We start from the raw sequence: 12,353 nt of genomic DNA on the forward strand, positions 1-12,353 counted from the left end.
GTTTGTATGTATGTGTAAAATACTATCTTACAAAATCGGATCAGATACATGAAAAAAAACTTGTATATTATGAAAGTAGGTAACTCGGAGATTAAATTAAATAGATTTTCTAGAATTATTCGAATCTCGTTATTATTCTTTCGCAAATAAGTAAATCACGAAAAATTGTTATAAAATTTCAACAGCTATTTTTTCATTCAAATACACTTGCAATTTTTTCATACTCGAAAAATCGTCGAAAATCGTAATACGTGCGTGAGAATTTTCATGCTTAATAAAAACAAAAACGAGGGATTAAAAGGAAAGAAAAAACAGAGAGAGAGAGAGAAAGAGAAAGAGAAGTAATATAACAGTATGGACGATGCCAAATTTATCGATTTCCAATTTTACAAAATATCCAAATAACGGACTATTTCATATCTCTTTTTCACTCTTTTCTCTCTCTCTTTCCCCTTTTCCCTCTCTTCATAAAAGTTGCTTTATCCTTCGATCAAAAACGTTTGGAAAATAACAATTGGAAACCGAGAATCTAGGGATTGTAGCCTAGTTTTCAACGAAGAAGAAGTAACTTCGAGAAGGGCTGTTCCTTTAGTTAGTGCTTTGTCGTAAAAAAAAAGAGATAGAGATAGAGATAGAGATAAAAAGAAAGAGAGAGAGAGAGAGAGAGAGAGAGAGAGAGAATCGTGAAAAGGAAAGAAACGTTCTTCACCAGATAAGAACTACTCGTTACTCCTTCGATTTTCGTGATAAGTTCGTCGTCGATAAAGAAACCGAAAATATATAAGCGGAGAGGGGTAGGGAAAAAAAAGAGAAGAAAGAGGAAAATGGAGGTTACTCCATTTTCTCATCGAACGAACTCATTCACGTATAACTCATACTAAATCTTTCTATGAACACATAGAGTTAGACATATATATATATATATATATATAAGAAAGAGAAAAAACCTTCCCAGGCAAGATTCGGTGATGGTTGGCTGCTTTCCTCAACATTTCTCAACCGATCGATTTAACTAGTCTTCTTCCTTTCAACGCGAAACTCCTAGACACATTAAACTCTCAAGTTACACTACTTGCTAGCAGAGTTCTTTTACGTCAGATGAGAAAATCTGTCTCTGTCTTTCTTCCTTTCATTCTTTCTTTTTCTTTCTTTCTTTCTTTCTTTCTTTCTTTCTTTCTTTCTCACAGCACACAGTTAAGCCGTTCGTTCGGAAGATAATCACAATGTAACACGCTATTGCATAACTATCGTACTTTAAAGTGAAAGAAAAATATCATACCGACTATGTCGAAGCCATTAATTTTTTAATTAAGCGAGATCTTAATTATCATTTATTTCAATATTATTTAATTAAACGAAAGAATTCGTCAAGTTCGAGAAGTAGTCATTACATCATGTTTATATATATATATATATATATATATTTTTTTTTTCCTGTTTTTTCTTTTTGGCTTTTAAATGTCGAGTTAATTATAAGGTAGTAGATAAAAACAAGAGAAAGATCATAAAAAAAAAATAGTTGGGAAAAGAGTTCGGATCATCGATAAGGCGTCGTTGTAATAAAAGTTGAACTTTTTTCTCATTGCCTACGCCACTGACCAAGCAGGGGGGATATCGTCATATCCCGGACGAAGACAGGAAACCTCCGAGCAGAAGCCCCCTCTATTCGTGTACACACGTATGTTATATACGCTTCGTCGAATCTCCTTCTTGTTATGCACGTATGTACGCATGTCCATAATATGTGTATATACATATATATACCTAAGTGTATATATCGCGAATCAAGAAAAAGGGAGTAAGTACTTACTTAACAAGGTACGTAAGCGTTAACTACGAAGAATATATTTCCTGAGAAATATTTTCTATCGATTCTCTGTCGGCCATTTTTGTCGATAATATGAAAGAGCCAAAAAAAAAAAAAAAAAAAAAGTAATTGAACGTGAAAGAGAAATAATTGATCTTTATTAATTGTTAATTAATATTTTTGTTTTTTATCAAATAATTCTAATAATGGAAGATTTATAGAAATTCCAACGCTACGTTTATTTTCAATATTTTATTTGCGAGCTACTTGAAAAAATGTATTTGCGATCATTGAAAAGTCTCTTTACGTATGAAATATTTCATATTTTGTACAAAATACACAAACACGTACGCACACATATAAATATTTTACACGTGTAAAATTTCTGCTCGCTCCCTATTGCATCGAAAAAAAAGAAAAAGAAAGAAAAAAAAAAAAAACATGAAAAAAACCAAACGAGGAAATTAATTTGTTGGAACATTCCTTCCGTGTATCGTTAAAAAAAACTTTACAAGCGTGCTCTCAAAGATACCGATTACACCGTACATAGATCCGTATATATCCATTATATATACATACGTACATGCCTACGTATGTATATCTCGATTAGGTTAAATCGTCGTTCTGCAAAATAGATCTGCTAAGTGTACTCGATCACGATGCACGCAAGTCCTTGCAACTTAATTTCCTATATACCTCTTAATGTCGTGATTCCATAAAGTATGTCGTATAAAAACCTAGCATTATACGCATGCATGAATACGTACACACACATATATATATACACATGTCGATAAAAACAAAATTGGAGTTAGAACGATGACCACCCAAGCATTTTGTTCTTTACGTGACATTGGTAACGAAGTTGATGACGAGTTTATATTTGATTCACGGACGCGCACTCGCGCGCGTTTTATAACCAGAGAGAGAGAGAGAAAGAGAGAGAGAGAGAGGGAGAGGGAGAGAGAAGTATAAGTTCCGGTCGACCTTGAACCATTGTCCCATGCTCCGTCCTCACCTAAATTAGGCTAAATTCGCGGCTCAGTTCAAACCACTTACTTACTTTCTTTCTTTTTCTCTGTCTTACTATTTGTCATTTATATACAAGAGAAAGAGAGAGAGAGAGAGAGAGAGAGTGTGTGTTCTTAGTTACAGTGATTATTAGAACAAGAACTTTGACAAGAGATATTTGAAATATTATTTTAATCTACTTAACTACAGATGTATGTACATGTGCGTATTCATATGTATATATTTACATAGCCAATGGCGGATTTAATCCTCAAGGGACTCGAAATGTAAACCCGTTACAAAATTTTGGGACACCGTTAAAATAAATAAATTATTCTCGATATACATACATACATATATATATATATATATATATATATATAAATAAATACATGCACGTGTGTATAAATACATATTTTTTTCTTGTTTGAACTATTCATTCAAAATGACGAAGCACGAAATACATTGAAATATATATATATATATATATATATATATATATAGTCGCAAAAAAATATAAAAATAGATATAATATATCAGCGATCATGAAATATTGAATTAAATTTATTACACAATATAAATTTATATTTTGTCGTATGGAAGATGAAAAAGTGAAGCCCATCCCCCCTCACTGTCTTAAAGGATTCATGGCTGCACTGTAAATTCGCCATCGTACGTAGTAAAACGTAAAAGAATACGAGTTGACGTATTTTCTCTTGCGTGTTTAAACGTATATAAATTTTTTCAATGGGGTAAGGAGATCACTAGTGGGTGGTAGTCTAGAAGAGTTTTGGACCTTTCTAAAACCTTCCTAAAGTATCTATATACATACATACGTACATATATACATACATATATACATGCATACATACATACATACATACATACATACATACATACATACATACATACATACATATAATGCATACTGTCTCTTGTGGTTTTCTTTGCAAAGGGAAAAGTTCGTGGAAGCATTATCGTTAGAGAATTCCCTGAAGAAAATTATTTTTATACTTTACTACGGATAAACTTTGAAAGAAAGAAAGAAAGAAAGAAAGAAAGAAAGAAAGAAAGAAAGAATGAAAGAAAGAAAGAAAGAAAAAAACGAAACGATAAACAAAAAAAGATACAAAAAGGAAGTCTTTTGTTCTTTCCATTACTCGTTTGATAACAATAACCACGCGTATGTAATTTTCCATGCTGTCAAGCAATAGAAAGAAGGAGAAAAAGAAATAAAAAAAAAAAAAGAAAGAAAAGAAAAAGAAAAATATATACATATACGTATATACGTATGTTACAGATTGCGTTAGAAATTTCAAAAGATAAATTTACAATTATTAATTTATTAGAAGAGATATATGTATATATATGTGTGTGTGTATATCTACATGGTGTAACGGTGAAAAGGCAAACCCTCTTCTTCCTCTCTCGCGTGACTCTACGAACGTTCCTCTTCTATAGAATATCGTTACTATCGCATCGCATGGAACTCACGCAATCGAATTCCGAATTCGATGGAATTCAGTTGGGACGGCTCGAATATAGGATGACCTACTTGTTAATCGCTAACATAACCCACGAATAGAGAGACAAGATGTGCCCTGATTACAAATTAATTGTGCTCTAATAATTATAAATCATTGAATAATGCATGTACATACGATTTTATATGAGATACTCAGCCCGTATTCACAAGTTACCCTTAACGAAACATCGTTACGAGGGATATTTTTTTTTTTTTTTAATTAATTTTTTTTTAAATTGATTATTGAGAAAAAGAGGTGTTTTTTATACATACATATATATTGCTGTTTGATAAGGAATATAGTTTTCGTAAAATGTGGCCTCCATAGAAAATGAGACACTCCCCTTTTAACCCGAGCGCTCTAATACGCCTTACGATAAATACGTCCCTGTACCAAAGTTATCCTCTAGGTTACTCGTAGAAAAGCCAGAAAAGATTTTCTTTTCCTTAGAAAACGGATATCGAACTATCGATTAATCGAGTAAAGCTTCAGCTATTTCGACTCCGAGAAAAACTGTCCAACTTTTAATAGAAGGATTTTTTCAAAACTTCAAAAGATATTTAACACGTTAAGAATTACTTTAGAGATAGTTTTATAATTACGTTAATGACAAATACGTTATTAACTTCTATTAGCAATGTTTCAAAATACTACTTTTTCATTCATACGTAGTTATTATTATATACAAAAATAATTTAATTAGAAATGATACTATTAATAGAAGTCTAGTTAAATCTTACAATCAGAAAAACGTGATGAGACGTGGTATAGATAGAAAAAAAAAAAAAAGAAAAAAGATAAAATACGATCGTTACAGCAGTCATAAAAAACTATTACAAATAGTCGTAAAAAAAAAAGAAGATAGTAATACTCGTATAAATACGAATTCTAATAAAACTTCACTGTCAGAAAAATGTGATGATAAACGTGTAACAGATAGAAATCGTTACAATAGTCATAAAAAATCTTTTACGAACAATTGTAAAAAAGAAAATAAATAAATGTATGAAATATTTCTTTTCATTCTGTCTATTACTAGATAACATTTAGAAACAGATCTTGATGTATTCCGAATACTTTTTAATTCATCTTATCTTTACTATATAATCAATCTACTTACCAATGCAGATGACTTAAAGTAACTCGAATAAAAAATAAATAGAACAAAAAAAAAAAAAAAAACTCGTATAAATACGAGTTCTAATAGAATTTCACGGTCAGAAAAATGTGATGAGACACGGAATAGATAAAAAAAAAAAAAGGAAAAGAAAAAAAAAACGAGGATATACGATTATTATCATCGCGGTCATATTTTCCGCGGTTACTTACGCTTCCAGGACGCGAGTTAATCGGTTAAGAGGAAAATTGACACGAGATATAAATTCCGTTAACGTACCAAACATAAATCGTTTTCAACGGATTTAAAATCGAGTAGCCAGTAGAGGGAAATTTTTCGATTGCTCGAATTTCGCTGTTTTCTATGTTAAAAGATAAGAATAAAAAAGAAAATGTATATAAAAAAGAATCTGTCAACTCCGATAATGATTCTCAACATCTGTCGTGCAATCTCTCGTCTTCTTTCGAATCGATTATTCGTTTAAGTACTACGAGTACCTATGACTACGATTCGAACGTTGAGAGTGGATCGAACGGCACTCTCGTACGTCAAATAATAAATTCGTACGTTTAAATCATGACGACAGATGAGAGACGATTGATATGACGAGAGAAAGAAAAAAAGAAAGAGAGAATAAAATTTATAGATCTTTTTTATTTTATATCAACTGTATTCGTTCGAAGAAATATGTAAGATCGAATATAAGTAAAAAGTTTTATCCGAGTTTTTAGAAATATCAAATATCAATGAATGAATGAATATTCATATCGAATTATTGTCGCAAAGATGTTCGAATCAAATTAGAATATAGAATAATATCGATATATAAAATAATTCTATAAAATGATATTCTTTTTTCTTTCTTTCTTTTTTTTTTTCCTTTTTCCTTCGATTTTTCTTCGCGTTATTCGTACACGTACATACGAACGCGATTCGCTTGAAATCGTTATCAAAAAATATTTTCGATAAAACGTAATAATAACTCGGTGTAATCTAAATGAGAAAGAAATGGAAGAAATAATAAAGAAAAAAAGAAAAGAAAGAAAGAAATGCAATCGAAGTAAAATTTTCTACGTCAAACATTTCCTCGTTTCTTGCTTTTTTCTTTTTTCTTTTTTTTTTTCTTTTCTTTTCTTTTCTTTTCATCTTTCTTTCGTGTCTTTTTATTATTCGTTTGCAAGTACACTTGGGAGATCGTTCATTTTTCCGCATAAAAAAATGTCAAAAGAATCAAGTACACGTGTGTATGTACCTTTCTTTCCACTCTCTCTCTCTCTTTCTATCTTTTCCTTAACAAAACTAAGAAAATGATGATATCTATTCCTGAAAAATTCTGATGCAAATTGATCTGCTGATTTACACGGATAAAGCTGTGCGAGTGCAACGACACGAATCGATTCGCGTACTCTTTTATACGTAACGAAAAGAACCATTCGTTGTTTCCGCAGGGACGCTCACCTTGCGGAACTACCACGTTAATGCGATCTTTTGCCGTATAATCTCTCGATCTCTCTCTTTTTCTCGCTTTCTCTATCTTTTCAATATATTTTTTTTTCTTCTTCTTTTCCTTTATTCTTTTTCTCTCTTTTTTTTTTTTTTTTTCAGGAAAACTCCCGATTACTTCGCAGAGATCGTGATAACAATTTCTCTCTCTCTCTCTCTTTCTCTCGCGTTTGAAATACGTGAAAAGTGTTCTAAACGAGCGATTCTTATCGTCGAGTAAGAAACTCCTTACTCATTTTATTTTCTTCTTTTTTTTTTTGTTTCTTCTTTTCTTCCTTTTTCTTTCTTTCGAGTAAAGAAAAAAATTAATTAAAGAAGCTATTCTCCCCTTTTCTTTAGAAAATAATTATCAACTCGTTCTCTCTGCTTTAAAGAGACAGAGAGAGAGAGAGAGAGAGAGAGAGAGAGAGAGAGAGAGAGAGAAGAAAAAGAAAAAGAAAGAAAAAAGAAAAATAAAAACTGCGATATTAAATAACTCTTTTCCTCGTAACGATTGAGTATTACTTCTTATAATAGGTCGTTGTATAATAACGATAATCCTTTCTGATATTATTACAATTACTATCTCACGACGATATATAATCGTGCGACAAATATTTACGAAACGATGTCTTGACTGACCATCGTAAAATACCGGATATGCAATGGCGCCGACATCGATTTTAGGAGATCACTGTTTAGAAATAGACCAGACCAGATATTCCTGGGAAGAAATATTCTTTATTTTTTAATTTAGATTTGTTCTAATTTATTTTTAATAATTAGTTATCTAATTAATTTTTAATCTATTCTTTTCATTTCTAGAATAATGCTAAATATAATATAAATGAGTTGTTGACGTTGTTGAGAAAAAGAAAAGAAAAAAAAAAAAGGAGAAAAAGGATAGATAAAATAGATAAATAAATAAAGGATAGAAATAAATTAAAATAACTATAATAAATTTCTTTAACGTAAGAAATCACAGATCGGGTCAATAATAATCGGGTATCCTCAAAGATCGATAATTAAGATATTCAAAGTAAAATGCATTTAAGGAGAGATTCCAATACTATATACGTACATACAGGATATGTGTTTATTTACCTCCAAACGAATCAAGAAGTCCCGTGGCATGATTCACGAACAGCTGAAGAGATGTCGACTTCGAAGAAACTTTCCAAGTCCTTTTGACAAATCTTTTCGCGATGAATCGTTTGAAATCACTTTTCAAAAGAAAGAGAGAAGGAAAGAAAAAGAAAAAGAGAGAAAGAGAGAGAGAGAGATGAGAGAAAGTAAGAGTAAGAAATTCTTTGAACAAGAAGAGAAAAATCAAGATCCTATATAACCTATATAACCGTATAGATCAAACTAAAAAAGAAAAAAGAACACCGACAAACTTTATCTTGTAATAATTCTCACAAGAACGATCTCGTTGGATATATATGCGTATATATCCGTGCATTAAACCTTTAATAAACCTCAAATTTCGTTTTATCGAGATTCAATTTCAACAAAAAAAATGGAATATATATATATGTATGTATGTGTGTGTGTGTATATATATTCTAAAATCGATTACGCTCGAATACACACTTTAACTTAATATTGATTGACCGATATAATTGGAATTCGTAAGATAAAAAAAGAAGAAAGATAGAAAGAGTGAGAAAGCAAAAAGAAGAAATTTTGGCGCGCTTTTCGAAAATCTAACCTCGAACGACGGACTGTCGTAATTCACGATAGCACTACGTTCAACCGTCAAAGGCAAACTGCCTGAAACAGTATCGGCTCCGCTTCGTTCCCCTTCTGACAGTCAGCTGGCCTATCCCTCCTCCTCCTCCTTCTCTTCCTCCTCTTCTTTTTCTTCTCCCCTCTTTCTCTTTATTTTTCTCGTCACACTCTTTAAGCTTCTCTTTCACTCACACCATTTCTCATTCTCTTTCTCCAACAACGGACGAACGCTAACCTCTTATTCACGGAGCACGATTTTTCGATCCTCCAAGGCGTCTGTCAGTATTTTCCATTTTTTTTTTCACGAGAAAGAGAGAGAGAGAGAGCTTTCAACGTCGATCTCTAGTGGCGAGTCCCGTAAGAGCGAACAAAAAGCGTTATAAAATAAAAGAAAAAAGAAAAAGTGCAAAAAAAAATCCTCTCTAAAAAGAAACTTTTCGATTTCAATCCTCTCGCTACTATTCGATTTGTTTTCACCTTTTCTGTTTCTTTTCTTTTCTTTCCTTTTTTCTTTTCTCGATATGATACCGGAAGTGACGTAACTTGCAAATTTTTATATCATGGTCATGGTATGGTTAGGTTTTTTTGTTCGTTCCTTATAATACAACGAAGATTATTAAATGTGAGTTTTCTAAAGAAATTTTTGTTCGACGATAACTTTTAATAATATTCTACGGAATATGACGTTGTTCTCTTGTTAAGTGTAATTAATTATGCGAAAGAAGTACGAAGAAATTTTGAAGAAGTAAGATGTGACATAAATTTCCGAACTTAAACGTCTTTACAAAGGATGCTGTTTCTTAGGTTAGTACGTCCATAATATTTTCAAATATAAGCATTTCAACAAGTAGATCGACAAAGACGAAAGTGATTTCGTTCCTTTTTTATAAAACAATTGAATTGATTCTCAACTGATTCATTTCATTCTGTATAGGTAGTAGTAATTAAGTTTAATTTTTTAAATAAATATTAACAAAGAGTTTATTATATATCGACATGATCTAGGTAATACTAACACTAATACAACAAAAATTACGTCATATGATAATTGTAAAACAAAACATGTAAACTGAGTGTCATGGTAAGACACTTTTACAGATGAAGATTTCAATTTCATAATAGTTCAAGTTCAAAATAATAATGATGACTGTATTATTGACGTAGTTAAATTCAAACGTGGTATGGAATACTCAAAATAACAAACGCAGAAAGATTTTCCTAGTAAAAAAACTATAAAATTAAACTGTAGTAAATAATTTCGTTAACTTTAGGAATGTATATATAAAATCAAACTATTAATTACTAGTTAGCAATAAAAGTAAGAAACAATTTTATTCAGATTAATTCCAATACAAGGAGAATAGTTTTATAAGAGCCAATAAAACTAAAGATAATTTGCATTATATGATAAGAAATGAATTAGGTCTAAATCGACTAGTAAACAAGTTACAATTCTATGCTACTTTCTAAAATAATATAGATCAATACTTTATCGCTGCAAATAATAAATATATCATACAATTATTAAATACATCTTTTATTATAATAGGAAACTATGAAATGAAAAATGATAAAAAAGCTTCTCCTATCACGAAACTGGTAAATAATGCATCTGCATTACCATAAAATATAACTGTTTCACAAATACCAATATCAACTCTAATAAAAACGATACAATAAACGTAACAAAAAAGTAATATATCTTATGTTTTAACATCTACGTTAAAGACTAAATATTAAATTATATAACTAAGATGGTATCAAAAAGTAACTCATTAATAAATAAAACTTAAACCAATTAAAGTTCCTACACAAATAATTAAGACACTACTTTTCGCGATAGCAAGAAAATTAAGTTTAGTAATGTTAATGACACAAAATTATAACCAAACAAATTCTTCAATTATTTTTAGTAGGACATAGATGGTTAAAACATGAGCAACGATAACTACATATAAAAATCCATTAGATAAAAACACAAGATATATGAAATGTAAATTAACACATAATATTCACCATGTATTTATAAATAGATTCTTGAATCAAACTCTTTTATTACGTATTGCGCAGCAGAGGGGGACGACACGTGTCACACGCTCTTCGATTACGAGTGCTTCATAAAATTTGATTAAGTCGAAACCAGACATCACAGAACCGTTATCGCGTTTGGACCGTTCGTTCCTTCGTCAACGACCGAGTTCCGATATACTTTTTTTTTTTTTTTATCGTTATTACTATTGTCATTATTAAGAAAAGCGAGCGTTATCTGAAGCTTATTGGACGATAAGTCCAATTGAAAATATAATCCTCTGTTTTTGAAAGGTTATAATAAAATATAATTAAAAATATTTCAATTTATTAATAATTAAATGAACAAGTAAGAACAATGAAAAGAGAAAATATTTTTTGTTTCTTTTTAATATCATCCAATATCATTGTTTAAACAAAAGAAATATAAATATGCGTATATATGTATATACACGTGTATGTGTGTATATTCGATTGTTTACGCTAGTCACGATCACTTTTATAGAAAGAAAGAAAGAAAGAATGAGAGAGAGAGAGAGAGAGAGAGAGAGAGAGAGAGAGAGAGAGAGAGAGAGAGAGAGAGGAAGAGAGAGAGAAGATAAAGACCGTATGATTCACCTGTCCTACGTGAATGATTTATTCTTCTCTTTGTGTTTATACCCAGTAATTTAAAGTAGAAGTGCTAATAAGTATGATATTACACGTATCGACGAACGTGTGTAATAGATCATTATTCAATGATCGAAGAATACGATAAATTTCAATATTGTTTAGATATAAAATTACATCGATATATATATATATATATATACATCGTAGATCATTATCTTTATTACGTGTAATACGTGAGTTTATAAAAGGAAGCACAATGTCGGTATAGATACGTATAAATAATCGTTTGAATGATCTTTTCAAGCATGAAGACCTTACGGTATTTGAAAATATACACGCATGAGTTCGTTAAAATGAGAAGGAAATACGATCGATCGTATTGATATATCGCTGGTTTTGGGTAGAGTGAGGATATCCCGAATCGTTATCGAAGGAAACAATTCGCTCTCTCTCTCTCTCTCTCTCTCTCTCTCTCTCTCTCTCTCTCTCTCTCTCTCTCTTTCTCTCTCTTTCTCTCTTTCTCTCGTTTGCTCTCTGCTCTATGTATCTACATATATACATATCTGCCTGCACAAAGAGCTTTATCCGCTTTTAATCGCTTCGGCTTGCCAGTCAGTTGAACAGCAACGTATCGCATGACTCTTGTGAGACCGAATGAACGTTTGCAGAAAAACAAAAAAAAAAAAAATGGTCGATCAGCGATAATAATCATTCCATTCGTTAGAAATACGAGAATGATTCATATTTAACATACATAAGGATTTCTCCGAAGTAGTCGCATTACTTTCCGAATTAGAAATTCTTATCAAGAGAAACGAGATCGGAAGAAAGCGATAAGTAAATTCAATGAGAGATTATCATCGGGATTATCCGCTAATAATGATTTGCTTTCTATCCTCGAAGAATTACCAACGATGTGCGTCTTATTTTATTTCTCTTTTTTTTTCTTTTTCTTTTCTTTTCCTTTCCTTTTATTTATTTATTTATTTATTTATTTATTTATCTTTTTCCTTTTCTACGTAATTGGTATTTCTTTCTG

General features: G+C 30.9%; 1 protein-coding gene across 4 annotated transcripts in view; it reads right to left on the reverse strand.

Moving 5' to 3' along the window:
- Nucleotides 1-8,792, reverse strand: part of LOC122628424 (CYFIP-related Rac1 interactor B) — a 22,167-nt gene extending 13,375 nt beyond the window's left edge. The window contains exons 1-2 of one of the 4 annotated variants that reach the window (XM_043810721.1): nt 8,655-8,792; nt 8,048-8,166 (exon numbers count right to left, since the gene is read on the reverse strand). The gene's annotated coding sequence lies outside the window, so the exon portion shown is untranslated. The other 3 variants (XM_043810723.1, XM_043810722.1, XM_043810720.1) reach the window with 3 other exon arrangements.
- Nucleotides 8,793-12,353: the final 3,561 nt, after the last annotated feature.

This window comes from Vespula pensylvanica, chromosome 4, assembly GCF_014466175.1.
Source record: "Vespula pensylvanica isolate Volc-1 chromosome 4, ASM1446617v1, whole genome shotgun sequence".
Taxonomy (NCBI): domain Eukaryota; kingdom Metazoa; phylum Arthropoda; class Insecta; order Hymenoptera; family Vespidae; genus Vespula; species Vespula pensylvanica.